Source organism: Stegostoma tigrinum, chromosome 19 (genome assembly GCF_030684315.1).
Source record: "Stegostoma tigrinum isolate sSteTig4 chromosome 19, sSteTig4.hap1, whole genome shotgun sequence".
In the NCBI taxonomy this organism is placed as follows: domain Eukaryota; kingdom Metazoa; phylum Chordata; class Chondrichthyes; order Orectolobiformes; family Stegostomatidae; genus Stegostoma; species Stegostoma tigrinum.
This window is the reverse complement of record NC_081372.1, coordinates 26,537,105-26,550,341: the sequence shown is the minus strand read 5'-3', so window position 1 is coordinate 26,550,341 and position 13,237 is coordinate 26,537,105. Positions and strand designations below refer to the sequence as shown.

The window sequence follows — 13,237 nt, the reverse complement described above, 5'->3', positions numbered from 1 at the left end:
ACAAATGATAAATAAGCTTAAAGTGCCAAATTTGTGGTTCTAAGTTTGAAGAGCCAGAAATGGATTTTAATTCAAGAGCATTGGAGTCAGCATTGGGTAAAGACGGAGGCCATACCCACGAGCTGCGCATCATCTGAACCAAAGACAGATTGCTGGAGAAACTTAACCTGTCTGGCAACATCTGTGGAGTGAGAAACAGTTAATATTTCAAGTAAGTGAATATAGTGTCTGAGGATGAATGCATTATTTTTTGAAGGAAAGATTGGCTGAGATAGGTCTGTACTCCCAGGAGTTTACTTTCTCAAAAAAAAAATCATTTATGGGATGTGGGTGTCGCTGCCTGGCCAGCATTTATTGCCAGTCCCTAGTTTCCCTCAAGAAGGTGGTGGTGAGCTGCCTTCTTTAACTGCTGCAGTCTGCCATTGTGGGTTGACCCACAATGCCATTAGGCAGGGACCTGGAAGATTCTGATCCAGCAACAATGAAAAAACAACTACATATTTCCAAATCAGAACGATGAGGGGCATGGAAGGGAATGTGGAGGTGGTGGTGTTCCTACATATCTGCTGCCCTTGTCCTTCAAGATGGAAGTGGTCATGGGTTCAGAAGGTGCTGTCCGCGGATCTTTGGTGAATTTCTGCAGTGCATCTTGTAGATAGTGCACACTGCTGCAATGGAGAGTCAGTGGTGGAGGGAATGGATGCTTGTGGATGTAGTGCCAGTCAAGTTTCTTGAGCATTGTTGGGGCTGCATTCATCCAGGCAAGTGGGGAATATTCCATCACACTCTTGACTTGGGCCTTACAGATGGTGGACAGGCTTTGAGGAGTCAGGGAGTGAGTTACTCACTGCAGTATTCCTAGCTTCTGGCCTGCTCTTGTAGCCAGTGTTTATGTGGCAAGTTCAGGTGAGCTTCTGGATGAATTAATCTCACTGGCAACTAAAAGATTGAGGAGGCTTCTGATCAGAGAAATTTAGAACTAGGGGACACAATTTAAATAAAATGGGTCTCCCTGTCAAAATAAAGGTGAGGGGGAATTTCTGCACTCAGTAGGGTCATTTATCTCAGCAATTCTCCTCCACAGCAAACAGTGGAGTTGGGTCAGTGAATGAATTAAGCAGCAATGTTTACCAAGAAGGGAGCTAAAGGTCACGGGATAGGCAGGGAAGTGGAGTTAAGCAACAATCAGATCAATCTTGATTTTAGGAAATGGTGAGGCTGACTTGATGGACTGGATGGACTCCTCTTATGACCTTACGAAGGTTCAAACCATCCCTATCCTAAAGATTCTGGAGTTTCTCATCAGTATCCCCCTAAAAACTATTTCTTGCTATTTCAGGTGGGGTGGATTTAGAGGAGATACGGCATCTCAGAGATCACAAACTCCAGTTAACTACACTCTTTGGTGTGGGTGGGAATGGTTGCATGAGGGATTTAAAATGAGACACAACAGAGAAAGCTGCCAACATTTTAGTGACAGCGGGGTGAACTGGGATTGTATACACAGCAAAACACGTTGAAGAAATTGGATTGAAAGAGACTTCTTGAGGATGAAAACGTTTGAGCCAGAAAAAGGAAAGGTGGAGGATCACAGAATTCTGTTAAGGCTACACGTAAGCTCTCTACAGATCATTGTAATGTTTACTCACTCAGTTTACAACTACATTTGACCACTCATTCAAAGAGTTTCCTCTCACTTCAAAGTTAAAAAATAGTGGTCATTCTGCTGCGCAGCCACCTGGTGGTTTGGATATAATACATTGCAAAATGCAGCAGTTAGCAATAACAAAAGCCACATCTAGTTTCTGAATGAACAACACGTCACCATTTAGTAGAGCAAAGCCCAACTGCAATGCCACCTACATGTGGAATGGTACTATGAGCACAAGTGGATACTTTTTAAAACGGATTCTGACAACTTGCAGAGCTTGACACAGTAGGTTTTAATGAAGTTTGAAAGGAAAACATTGGGGCACAATTATTGTAATTTGAGAAAGAGGCACAAACAGACACAGGGGCGCAGGTAAAGACACAGAGAGATAGACAGAAGGAAAAAAAAGCGACAGGCAGACAGACAAACACATTCACACAGAAAAAAAAAAGACACGTGAGATACCGGGAGAGAGAAAAAAAGAACGAGCCGAAGTGAGGCAGATACAAAGATAGAAACATAAAGAAAGAAAGGAGTTAGAGAATGAGCCAGAGCAGAGCAACCTAAACAGTTTACAGGGAAAGAAATTTGTTCACAACATGATAGTTTAAATCATTACTGTGGGTAAGAACCAAGATCACAGAATGGTCAACACTTGTACATCGTTGCACAGGTTCTACACGTAACTGGATTGTTCAATTATGCATTTCTAAAAATTTGTTCCATAACACAAAGTAATGAAAACCTTAAAGTTTTTTTTGTCACATTTCAGGACTGAATAACTTCTCTCAGAGCACTGTCCAGAGTTTGGAGTTTCTGCCTGGATATTTCAAGAAGCAGAATGTAAAACACAGAAATAGTACGCTACAGAATTTCAGAGTCCACTGGAAAATGTTAAAAGTACTTTTCAATTTCAGAAATCGCAAGACAGCTGGCTCATTCATGTCTGACTCGTGACGAGCTGACTGACAATTCAAATGCTGGAATGGAATGGTCAATAGCCAATAATTGTGAACAAATCTTTATTTCTCTCCCCCCACCCCTATAACTTCAACTGTTAACAAATCCCAATATTTGTCCTAATCCTTTCCTAAATCCAAGTGGTAATTAGAACATTATAATACAATCCTTTATATGCATGTTCTCCACCATCCCAGCCAAATAACCACAATATTGTAAACCTCATTTGAACGTCCTGATTACTGCATGGGATAAGGGCATCACTAGCAAGGCAGTATTCATTGCCCATTCTTAGTGGACTTTGAACAGACTGGGACTCAAGGCCATTTCAGAGGGCAGTTAAGAATCCGTGACATTTCTGTGAATCTAGAGTGACTTGTAGACCAGTCAAGTTAAGGATGGCTGATTTCCATCCCTCATCGAGAACAGAGAACCACGCGAGGATTTATGGCAATCACCAAAGACTACGTTGCTACCATTGCCACAGTTCACTAATGTCCTTTAGGGAAGGAAACTGCCATCCTTACCTAGTCTGGCCAAGATGTGGTTGACTCTTAACTGCCCTCCGGGCAAATAAAGCTGCCCAGCCAGTTGTGCCCTCATCCTGTGAATGAATAAAGAAAAAGATATAAAATTTTTTATAACCTCCTTGTACCGTTGTAGGAAGACTTCCCTACTCTTTATTCCAACCCTTTGAACTAAGAGCCAGCAATCCATTAGCCTTCCTGATTACCCACTGCACCTGTGCACTAGCTTTGTGCGTTTCTTGCACAAGCGCCCCAAACTCCCTCTGTATTGCAGCTTACTGCAGTTTATCTCAATTTAAATAATGCTGTTCCATTATTCTACCTTCCAAAATGAACAACTTCACATTTTCCCAAATTATACTCCATTTGCCAACTCTTTGCCCACTTTCTTAACCTTAATATCTCTCTGGAAACTATTTGTACCTTCGTGCAAGTTGCCTTATGTTTCTTATTTTAAAGGTAAAGGTCAAGTCTGTTTTTGAGATGCAATTGACAGGTCAAACTGATCAATGTTCCGCAAAACACAATTTATTCAAATAGTATAGTTAAAATACAAGAAAGAAGAACTTGGAATAACGTAACTCTATAGGAAAACTCAACAGAATAGTAGATAATGACCAACTGTTCCAATATAGTAACAGCCCATAAACATACCCTTGGCAAAGACAAATTAACTAAAGACAGATGCAATTGAGCAACTTAGGAAGAGAACTCAGAGTTTTTAGCAGTAATTGAGAGTAGTGAAAAATTGATTTCACTGCTTCAAGACCCCAACGACTGCTACAAAAATTCTGCAAACTAAAACTCCCTGTTCTATGGGTGGGAGCTTGACCACACCCATTCAGGCTGCTTCTACTGTTCCAACTCTAAATAAAAACACCCAACGCTTCACAAATTGTTTGTCTTCTCATAGGCGCCTTATCACCTCCACCTCAAACTCTCTCCCGCTCTCAAAAATAAGGACAAATAACTGCTCAAAGCCGTAAAGTGTTACACAAACAGCTGCAGTCTCAACATTCACCCCTGTGGAAGCCCACTGATCGCAGGTTGCCAACCTGAAAACAAACCCCTTATTCCAACTCGCTGTTTCCTGCCAATTAGTCAATTCTCTAACCATACCGATATATGACCTCCAACACCGTGGACTTGTCTTATGGCTTAGGTGAATACCTTGTCCAAATACCTTCTGGAAGCCCAAAAACAAAACATACTGACTGGTTTCCCTCTATTAACTCTGTTTGAGGCCTCCTCAAAAGAAAAGTCTAATAAATCAGTCAGTCATGATCTTCCCTTCATGAAATCAAATACAGTCAGCATGGCAAGATTACGATATTTCAAATGTGCTCCTCCCTACTTCCTTAATAATTGATTTCAACATTTTTCAATCAGTCGATGCTCCAATCCTATGGTACATCTTTCGAAAATTACAACCATTACACGTACTATTTCGGTATCTGTAGCTACTTCTTTGCACGTGTCTAAGTCTTTTTGATCTGTACATCCTTTGCTTGCTGTGATCTGTCTGTACCGCTCTGTCACTGCATTTCAGTACGCCTAACAATAAAAATCAACCAACCATTGCATCCACCATCTCTGTAGCTACTGCTTTTAGGATTCCAGGAAGACAGCCATCGTGGTCAGGGGTTTACCTGCCTTTACTCCAACAGTTTGTCCAATAATACTTCTCTAGTGATGGTAATTCCTCCCTTGTATTCTTCCGTATAAGATGAGATGTTTGGAGTATCTATCGTAAAGACTGTTACAAAATATCTGCATGACTCCTCCGCCATTTCCTTTTCTCCCATACCCATCTCCCCAGATTCATTTTCCTCAAGTACCTATGCACACTTTGACCTCTCTCTTCCATTTCACAGATTTGAGAAAAGGTCTTGTCACAGTTATTATATTTCTCAGTCATTTGTCCTCAGCTTATTTTCTCTCCTTTACCATCCTTTTAGTCTTTCCTGTCCTGGGACTCTGGATGACAAGTCCAGCATCATTATGACCATGCCATCACCTTCCCTGGAACCTGGGACATCCCTATCCCATTTGCTTCTATGCAACTCTTGGCCTCAGAACCAACAGATATGAGAGAATTCCAAATTTTAACACTCTCAGTAACAAGAGCATGTAAAGTGTATCATGCACAAGCCAGCACAATCTGTTGCATGTGCTGTACAGCTCCTCAGTTTTTTCTTGGGAGGAACCACTCAGCAAATATCATTAGAAAATTAAAGTGAGTTTATGTACAACAGTGGGTAAAAATTCAAGGGAAAAGGCAAGCCAGAAAACAAGAAGAGTGAAAAGAAACTTTGGTATCAAAGCACAGGTGGCACTGAAACCAAAAATGTAGTGGAGATTTGATTCGTGTTCGTGTTTGTAACTTCAATACCAATGTCATTTGATGTTTTTTTTTCAGATCTGGAGCCAAGGATTCACAAGCAGTTCACAATCAAACAAAATTTCCCCATCAAATAACCACAAAAACACCTTAAAAACATAGTTAAATCTCTTCTCCAAACAGACTATATTAAGTGGGACAGACAATGTCAAACAATGCAGTTAAAGCCCACAACAAGACACCAGGCTATCATTTAGTACCCCTACATTAATCATAGCCACTTTACTCACTGAATCTTAATTTCACTCTTATTATATCTATTGTAACATTCCCTGCTAACCAGAAAATGCCACAGAGGACCTACAAGTGTAAAATCCAAATAAAAAACCAGTTTCTGGCAGCTGCAAATTCAACAGGCCCCGTTGAGCCAGAAATAGCCCAACTTGAGGAACTTTCAATCTGTCATGCTGCAAAGCACCCATCGACATTTTTATGCTAAAATCTACAGTTAAATAAAAAGCTATTTGCAGCTGCACTGCAGGCTTTCCCCCATTAATCGTCACCACTCGACTTCCTGAATCTTAATTTAACCCCTCTACTGCTCCCTTTGTATTTCATGAAAAGATTTCAAAGTAGCACTTTCTCACTGGTACTGATGCATGAACAAGCCCTTTCATTTACTATCAGACTAGACTGATTGAAAGCGTGAATTTCAATGTCTCTGTTGCAAACTAACCTGCTGCATTAATTAATATCGCTAATAGTTTATGGTTTTGTTTAAACGTATGAAACAAAAATAATACTGATTTTTATTTCTGAAAGACGCACTTCGAAACCTCACCTCATTCCATATAACATGGAGATTATTATTGACAAAATCATCATACAAACCATGAGTAGACAAGAGGGTACATAAGGTTAGATTTGCACTGAGCTACTCGCAGTCAGAGGTCCCCAGCAAGTGCAAATGGTAATGCTTTCTCTTTTCCAACATAAGGGTGCTACAGCCCCCTACTGTTGCTCTGAGTAAGTCTATACAGGCTAAATATCAACCCCAAATTAGACTCAGAGATGAAGACGTTTTCTTACAACCATTTGGGAATGCCTTCAAAAAGACAGTAGAAATAGCAACCCTGTAGTTGCTGAAGGAAAACAAACTTCTACAGGTCAATGATCAACAATTCATTTTCATTATTTTGAAATCAAACTTTCAATAAATGAACACCCATTTAATGGCAATGGCAAATGCAAATAGTGCATCAAACTCATTGCATCACTAATCTGAATTATGGCTTGCAAGCTAAATTCCTCAATCGCTGTTGGATATTTTACTGCAAATAATTAAACAAAAATATTACAATCTCATTTTAAAGGTCATTTAAAATTCTAAAACATTCACAATTCTCAGCAAGAACACTGATTACACACTTCCAAAAGACAGTTTTTATACTGCCTTGGAAATTACTGTAAGCAAAAACTGTTTTTTTTTAAATCTAAGTACATAACTTCAGAGAATACCAAACACCAATGATTATAAACAAATGGAGAAACCCACTGATGGGCAGAACAATATCAAATGGTTTTGAAAGATGTCGGATTCCTGGACCCAAATTTAACAGCTATGATAAACCAGACAGAGCACAAGCAGCATTGAAGTATTAGTTATTCTCAGAAGCACAAGAAAAGTTAAACCTCACATGCTTATGATAATGTTATTCTTGTGACAATTTTCTGCAAAGCAATACATGACATGACATGAGTACGATGCTTTAATTCCTGGAAGAGGGAAAACAACTCGAAGGGAAGAGTCATTTTCTAAATAAACTGCTTCCTGGTGAGACAGGTTTGCCAGCATTTTTATGGTCTTATACACAAATTATTTGAATTAATGATTAATGAAATATTTAAAACAATAGCTTTTTTGTAGACCGTGGTAGATTTGTAACCACTAAAAATGGCTAAGGTATAACTCAACAATAACTTAGTAAATTGATTGTTAGCTTTTCTACAGCCTCTCAAACTTGAGGGAGGACACAGTCAGTTACAACAGAAGAACTCCAAAAACTGACAAATAAGTGGTTCCCCAACCCCGCACTGCCTGCTTCTATCTCCTTCCCAAAATCCACAAACCTGACTACTCTGGTCGACCCATTGTCTCCACCTGCTCCTGCCCCACGGAACTTATCTCCACCTATCTCGACTCCATTTTCTCCCCCATAGTCCAGGAAATCCCTACACCACCCACGGCCTCCACCTCCTCCAGAATTTCCAATTCCCTGGTCCCCAACACCTCATTTTTACTATGGGCATCCAGTCCCAATACACCTGCATTCCCAATGCAGATGGCCGAAAGGCCCTCTGCTTCTTCCTGTCCTGTTGGCCTGACCAGTCCCCCTCCACTGACATCCTCATCCGCTTACCAAAATTCGGCCTCAACCTCAACAACTCCTTTAAATTCCTCCCACTTCCTACAGACAAAGGGGGTGGCCATGGGTATCCATATGGGCACAAGCTATGCCTGCCTCTTTGTAGAGTACATGAAACAATCCCTCTTCTGTACCTATACTGGCCTTAACCTCCACCTCTTCCTCCATTACAGTCATCAATGTATCGGTGCCACCTCATGCTCCCACAAGGAGCTCAAACAGTTCATCCATTTCACTAACACCTTCCACCCCAACCTTAAGTTTACCTGGACCATCTCTGCCACCTCTCTTCCCTTCCTGGACACCTCTGTCTCCATCTCTAGCATCCACCTGGAATCCAGTATCCATTTTAAGCCTACCGACTCCCAAAACTACCTAAAAAATTCCTCCTCTCATCCAACCTCCAGTAAAAAGGCCATCCCCTATTCCCAATTCCTTCGCCTCCACCACATCTGTTCCCGAGATGAGGCATTCCGCTCCCAAACATCCCAATGTCCTCTTTTTTCAACAGCCGCAAATACCCCTCCATAGTGATCGAAAATGCCCTCGACCGTGTCTCCCGCATTTCCCGCAACTCAACCCTCACACCCCCTGTCCGCAATAATAACCAAAACAGAATCCCCCTCATCCTCTCGTACTACGCCACCAACCTCCAAATCCAATGCATCATCCTCCGACATTTCCGCCACCTGCAATCTGACCCCACCAGCAGAGGCATTTTTCCCCTCCCCACCCTTATCTGCTTTCTGGCAGGACCACTCGCTGTGACTCCCTTGTCCGCTCCACCCTCCCCTCCAGCCACACCACACCCGGCACTTTTCCCTGCAACCGAAGCAAGTGCTACCCCTGCCCCTACACCTTCCCCCCCTCACCCCTATCCAAGGCCCTGGACAACCTTCCACATCAAACGCATGTTCACGTGCACATCTGCTAATGTGGTATACTGCATCCACTGTACGCGTTGTAGCCTCCTGTACATCAGGAAAACCAGAGGCTTGAGGACCGCTTTGCGGAACACCTACGCTCAGTTCGTAACAAACAACTACACCTCCCACTCGCAAACTAATTCAACACCACTCTTTCCCCCACCCCCGCCCAACTCCTCGGACGACATGTCCATCCTGGGCCTCCTGCAGTGCCACAATGATGCCACCCGAAAGCTGCAAGAACAGCATCTCCTATTTCGCTTGGGAACCCTGCAGCCCAAGGGTGTCAATGTGAACTTCACAAGCTTCAAAACCTCCCCTCCCCGACCACATCCCAAAACCTACCCCGCTCATCCCCGTCTCCCTAGCCATTCCTCCAACCTCAAGCCCCACCCCCATCTCCTACCCACTAACCTCATCCCACCTCCTTGACCTGTCCAGCCACCCTGGACTGACCTATCCCTTCCCTAACTCCCCACCTACATTCACCTTCACTGGCTCTAACCCACCTCTTTGACCTGTCTGTGTCCCCTCACCTTACCTTCTCCTTTATCAATGTTCCATTTGCCTCCCCCTCTCTCCCTATTTACTTCAGATCCCCCAACCCTCCCCCATTTCTGAAGGTGGTCTAGGCCAGAAACGTCAGCCTTCCTGGTCCTCTGATGCTGCTGGCCTGCTGTGTTCTTGCAGCTCTACACCTTGTTATCTCAGATTCTCCAGCATCGGCAGTTCCTACTATCTCTCTGACAAATAAGTGGCAGGGGATCTCTTTCAGACACTTGGGCAGAAAGGGCCTGGGCTCCAATTGACAATTTCAGCCTCTCTAAAATGGAACACAGTCATTCATTACAACACTAAAATATCAGCTTGGATTGCGTGTTCAAGGCAACAGTGAATTTTAAGCTCTTAAATCTGAGGCAACAATGCTCCGAACTGAACAAAGTACAGCAGCCAAAACTTACTGACTTATTGATGTCCAGTAGTCTATGTGCAAATTCTCAGAAACACAATCAACAAGATATTTAATGTTAATTTTAACCTGATAGTGGCATGCAAGACAAACTGTTTACAACTTCTTAAAAATTATCAACTTGCTTGGCTGCAGTCATTTTGCGTTAAAGCTCTATGCTCAGTACTTGGGTAGATAACTTATGCTGACACTTGTAAAGCCTATTAAAACTGCTGTGCAATGCAAGGAGGTGCCATCCTTTTGACAGCAAATTAATTCAAAGCTTGATGCAGATGCTTTCCCGTGATGTTTTCCCATTCCTATATTCTTCTTAGCATGGGGAATAAAAAAAAGTCAATGCAGATCAACAACCTTGATCAAAAATGACACAGCTTACTTAAAGAGGCTGAACAGCTTACTCACACTCCCACGTCTGACTTCAAGTCTCAAAACAAAGCACAAGGGCTTCCCAGCGCCCAAATGAATAATTCATTCTTCAAATCAACATCAAAACAGATTAACTGGTCACTCATCTTACTTGCCATTTGTGGGACAAGTGCAAACTTGTTTTCCTTGACATATGCATATTGTCATCTCCAAGAGTACTATGAATCTTTGGTTAATCCGTTTAAATTTGAGCAGTTGATAATAATAGCTGCTGCAAATCATGAACTTTGGCATTTTGAGATGTTGACAGTGCCAGGTCTCATGTGAACGTCCAACTAAAAATGTACATCAAGACTAATCTGAGGAGTTCACACATTGCTTTACTTAAGGAAAGTCTCAATATAAAATAATTCCTGAATTCCCAACAGACAATGTGCCCATTTTCACCCTAACGAAGGGTATCAAAATTTAATATATATGGTGAACACAAACCTTCAGTCTTCCAATGTACTACCATATAGTTCCTATCAAAAATACTATGGCCGTATCAAACTCTCAAGGTATTAAACATAACAAAGTGCAATCGACACACTATCTTTTGTTTGAATTTGTTGAAGCTACACGACAAGGAAGTCAATTTGTTATCTTCAAATCAGGTAGAGTTTGCAGAAAGAATTCCAACAAAATACCATCAATCTTGCCACAAGTTATCCAAGCAGTCAAGGTAATATGCCAGTAATAGCATGAAAGTGAGATCCTAACACAGAGAAGAGCTCTCCCCAGTCAGTTCTAACTTGGAGTTCACCTGAGAACCGATCTTCTGGAAATTTTACTAAAGGTGGTAGGTAAAGTCGCCATGGTGCCAGAATACCATAAGGCATCATCATCTCTCTCTAATGAGAGCGCATCGTGGTAAGTTAACTGGAGGGTCACCACACCTCAGGGGAGGGGAGAGCTCAAGAAGGATTCTCCTTCTGTGGTAACCTCAGCCAGTGTGGGAATTGAACCCACAATGGCATCACAAACTAGCAGTCCAGCCAACTGAGCACAAGAAACCATGCAGCTTTCAAGAATCCATCTAATTACAAGACCTCGATTTCAATGAAAATATGAACTTCATTGAAAGAACTTTAGGCCTTCCATGAAAGAGACCGAGACAATTATAAGCAATAACAATATTTACTTTAACTTAATTTTTATGAGCAATGGAAGGGGGAGACAAGCAAGGTAAAGGTTGCATCATTTTGGAGAAAAGTAGTTAAGAATAAATAACCCTTATTTTAATTCTCACAAAAAGCTTGTGCAAGCACTATTTATATGAAAACTCATTCCCTCAAGGTAAGAAAACACAACTCATGCATGTGAAATGCTGATCACAGGCAAGAAGAAGGAACACATTCTGTGGCAATGTAAACATATTTAATAATCCATGTTGGTTTCAGTCACCTAAAAACTACCATTGTTAAATTTACAATCTCTTCATCCACATTAATGCCACTTCTCTACATGAAGTTATGTACAGCAATAGTACAATTCTTACGAAATTTTACGTAATGCCTGGTCTCTGTACCCATTCTCTTTGTACAAATTGAGAAAACACAATAAGTGTTTTTATTTTAAAAAGGAACCTTGTGACCTCTGTGCGCAAAATTGGTCTGATGGATCCAGAGAGTGTCCTTTCGTGCAGGCTAATCATGAAGTTGGCAACTCATTAATATCTAGCAAAAGTGGGGGTCACATTACCTCAATTGTGCATGTTAATTCATGTCCTTCAGATTATTGTGACAGCAAATACCAGACACAGCATTCTTCCTTTAATGTTACCCATTTCAAGGGCAATAAATGATGAGCAATAAATGTTGCCCTTCATTGTAAAAACATAGTAAATAAGACACACCCTATTAGCATCTCTTAACTAAAAGCTCTTTAAAATGAAAACTCAATTGTAATGTTTTTATATATATCATTTTAAGAGTCCATAAAGATTGCAAAGCAATACGTTAATTTTCTGAAAGGAAAGTACAAAAAAATTACATCATTTGGATTAATGTATGAAGTAAATGAAAATGAATAATCATATTATAATTGTAATCCATAACATCCATTTTGGGGTTTTGACTTCAGTTCTCATTAGTTAGAAATATCTATTAAGAGTAGATGAGGGACTCTTGACTTTGGTCCTACAGATTGCCATTTAGAGAAGTGAAAATTATGACTTTGCAGTCTAACAATAGCCTAAGTCAAGATGTAACATCTAAAGTAATCTAAAACATGGTTGTGGATATGTAAACACAGCAGCAAGACACAATGTTGCTACATTGAATGTAGATTGCAAGTTTCATAAAATGGCATCTTCTTAGATGCTGTAAAATCCTGTTGGTTCATTGAAAAAGCAAAAAAAACTGTGCCTAACTATTTACTGAAGAGAAACCAAAAAACAAACTGCCAATGCTGTAAATTAAAAACTGGGCTCTGAGGAAGGGTCTTTGGACCTGAAATATTAACTTGGATTTCTCCCTACAGGTGCTGCCAGACCTGCTCAGCTTTTTCAGCAATTGCTGTATTTACTGAAGAGCATCTGTTCCATACAGAATTGGTCATTTCTTTTTGCCAATTCCACAAACATCAGAAATTTATAACAAGATAATTAATTGCATTTGGGAGACAGTTCTCTGATCCTGGCAGCAATGAAAATATTGCATGTGGTAAATATCTAATATTTCAAGGAGCAGTTTTTAGTTCAGGAATCGCTAAATCCAAGTGAATACATTTGATTCACTGCTACTGAACGATGAAAATGAAGGCCTGGACCTATGGAGTACATGAAACTGCAAATGGGACACCGAACATAATAAACCTTGAGAACAGCATCAGTCTAAATGATAATCTTTGGTATCCCTTGATGTTCATGTTTTATAGCAGAAAATGGTACTAGATTGAACTTTAAAGGAAGAATAACGTGTAACGTTTGATTGCAAATTAGAACTTCTAATAGAGTTGAATGAAATGTTTGCCAATTTCCTCCCACACCTTCTTGAAGTACTGGTCTCTTGCAGGTTTACTATTTTAC

At 40.8% G+C, this 13,237-nt stretch overlaps 1 protein-coding gene across 3 annotated transcripts in view; it reads right to left on the bottom strand.

Moving 5' to 3' along the window:
• The window catches only part of plagl2 (pleiomorphic adenoma gene-like 2), a 123,728-nt gene that overhangs the window by 79,850 nt on the left and 30,641 nt on the right, over positions 1–13,237 (bottom strand). Inside the window, exon 1 of one of the 3 annotated variants that reach the window (XM_059652787.1) lies at positions 3,139–3,166. The exons of the other annotated variants lie outside the window; for them this stretch is intronic. The gene's annotated coding sequence lies outside the window, so the exon portion shown is untranslated. Of the gene's footprint in view, positions 1–3,138; positions 3,167–13,237 lie in introns of those variants that run through there. 3 annotated transcript variants of the gene reach the window in all.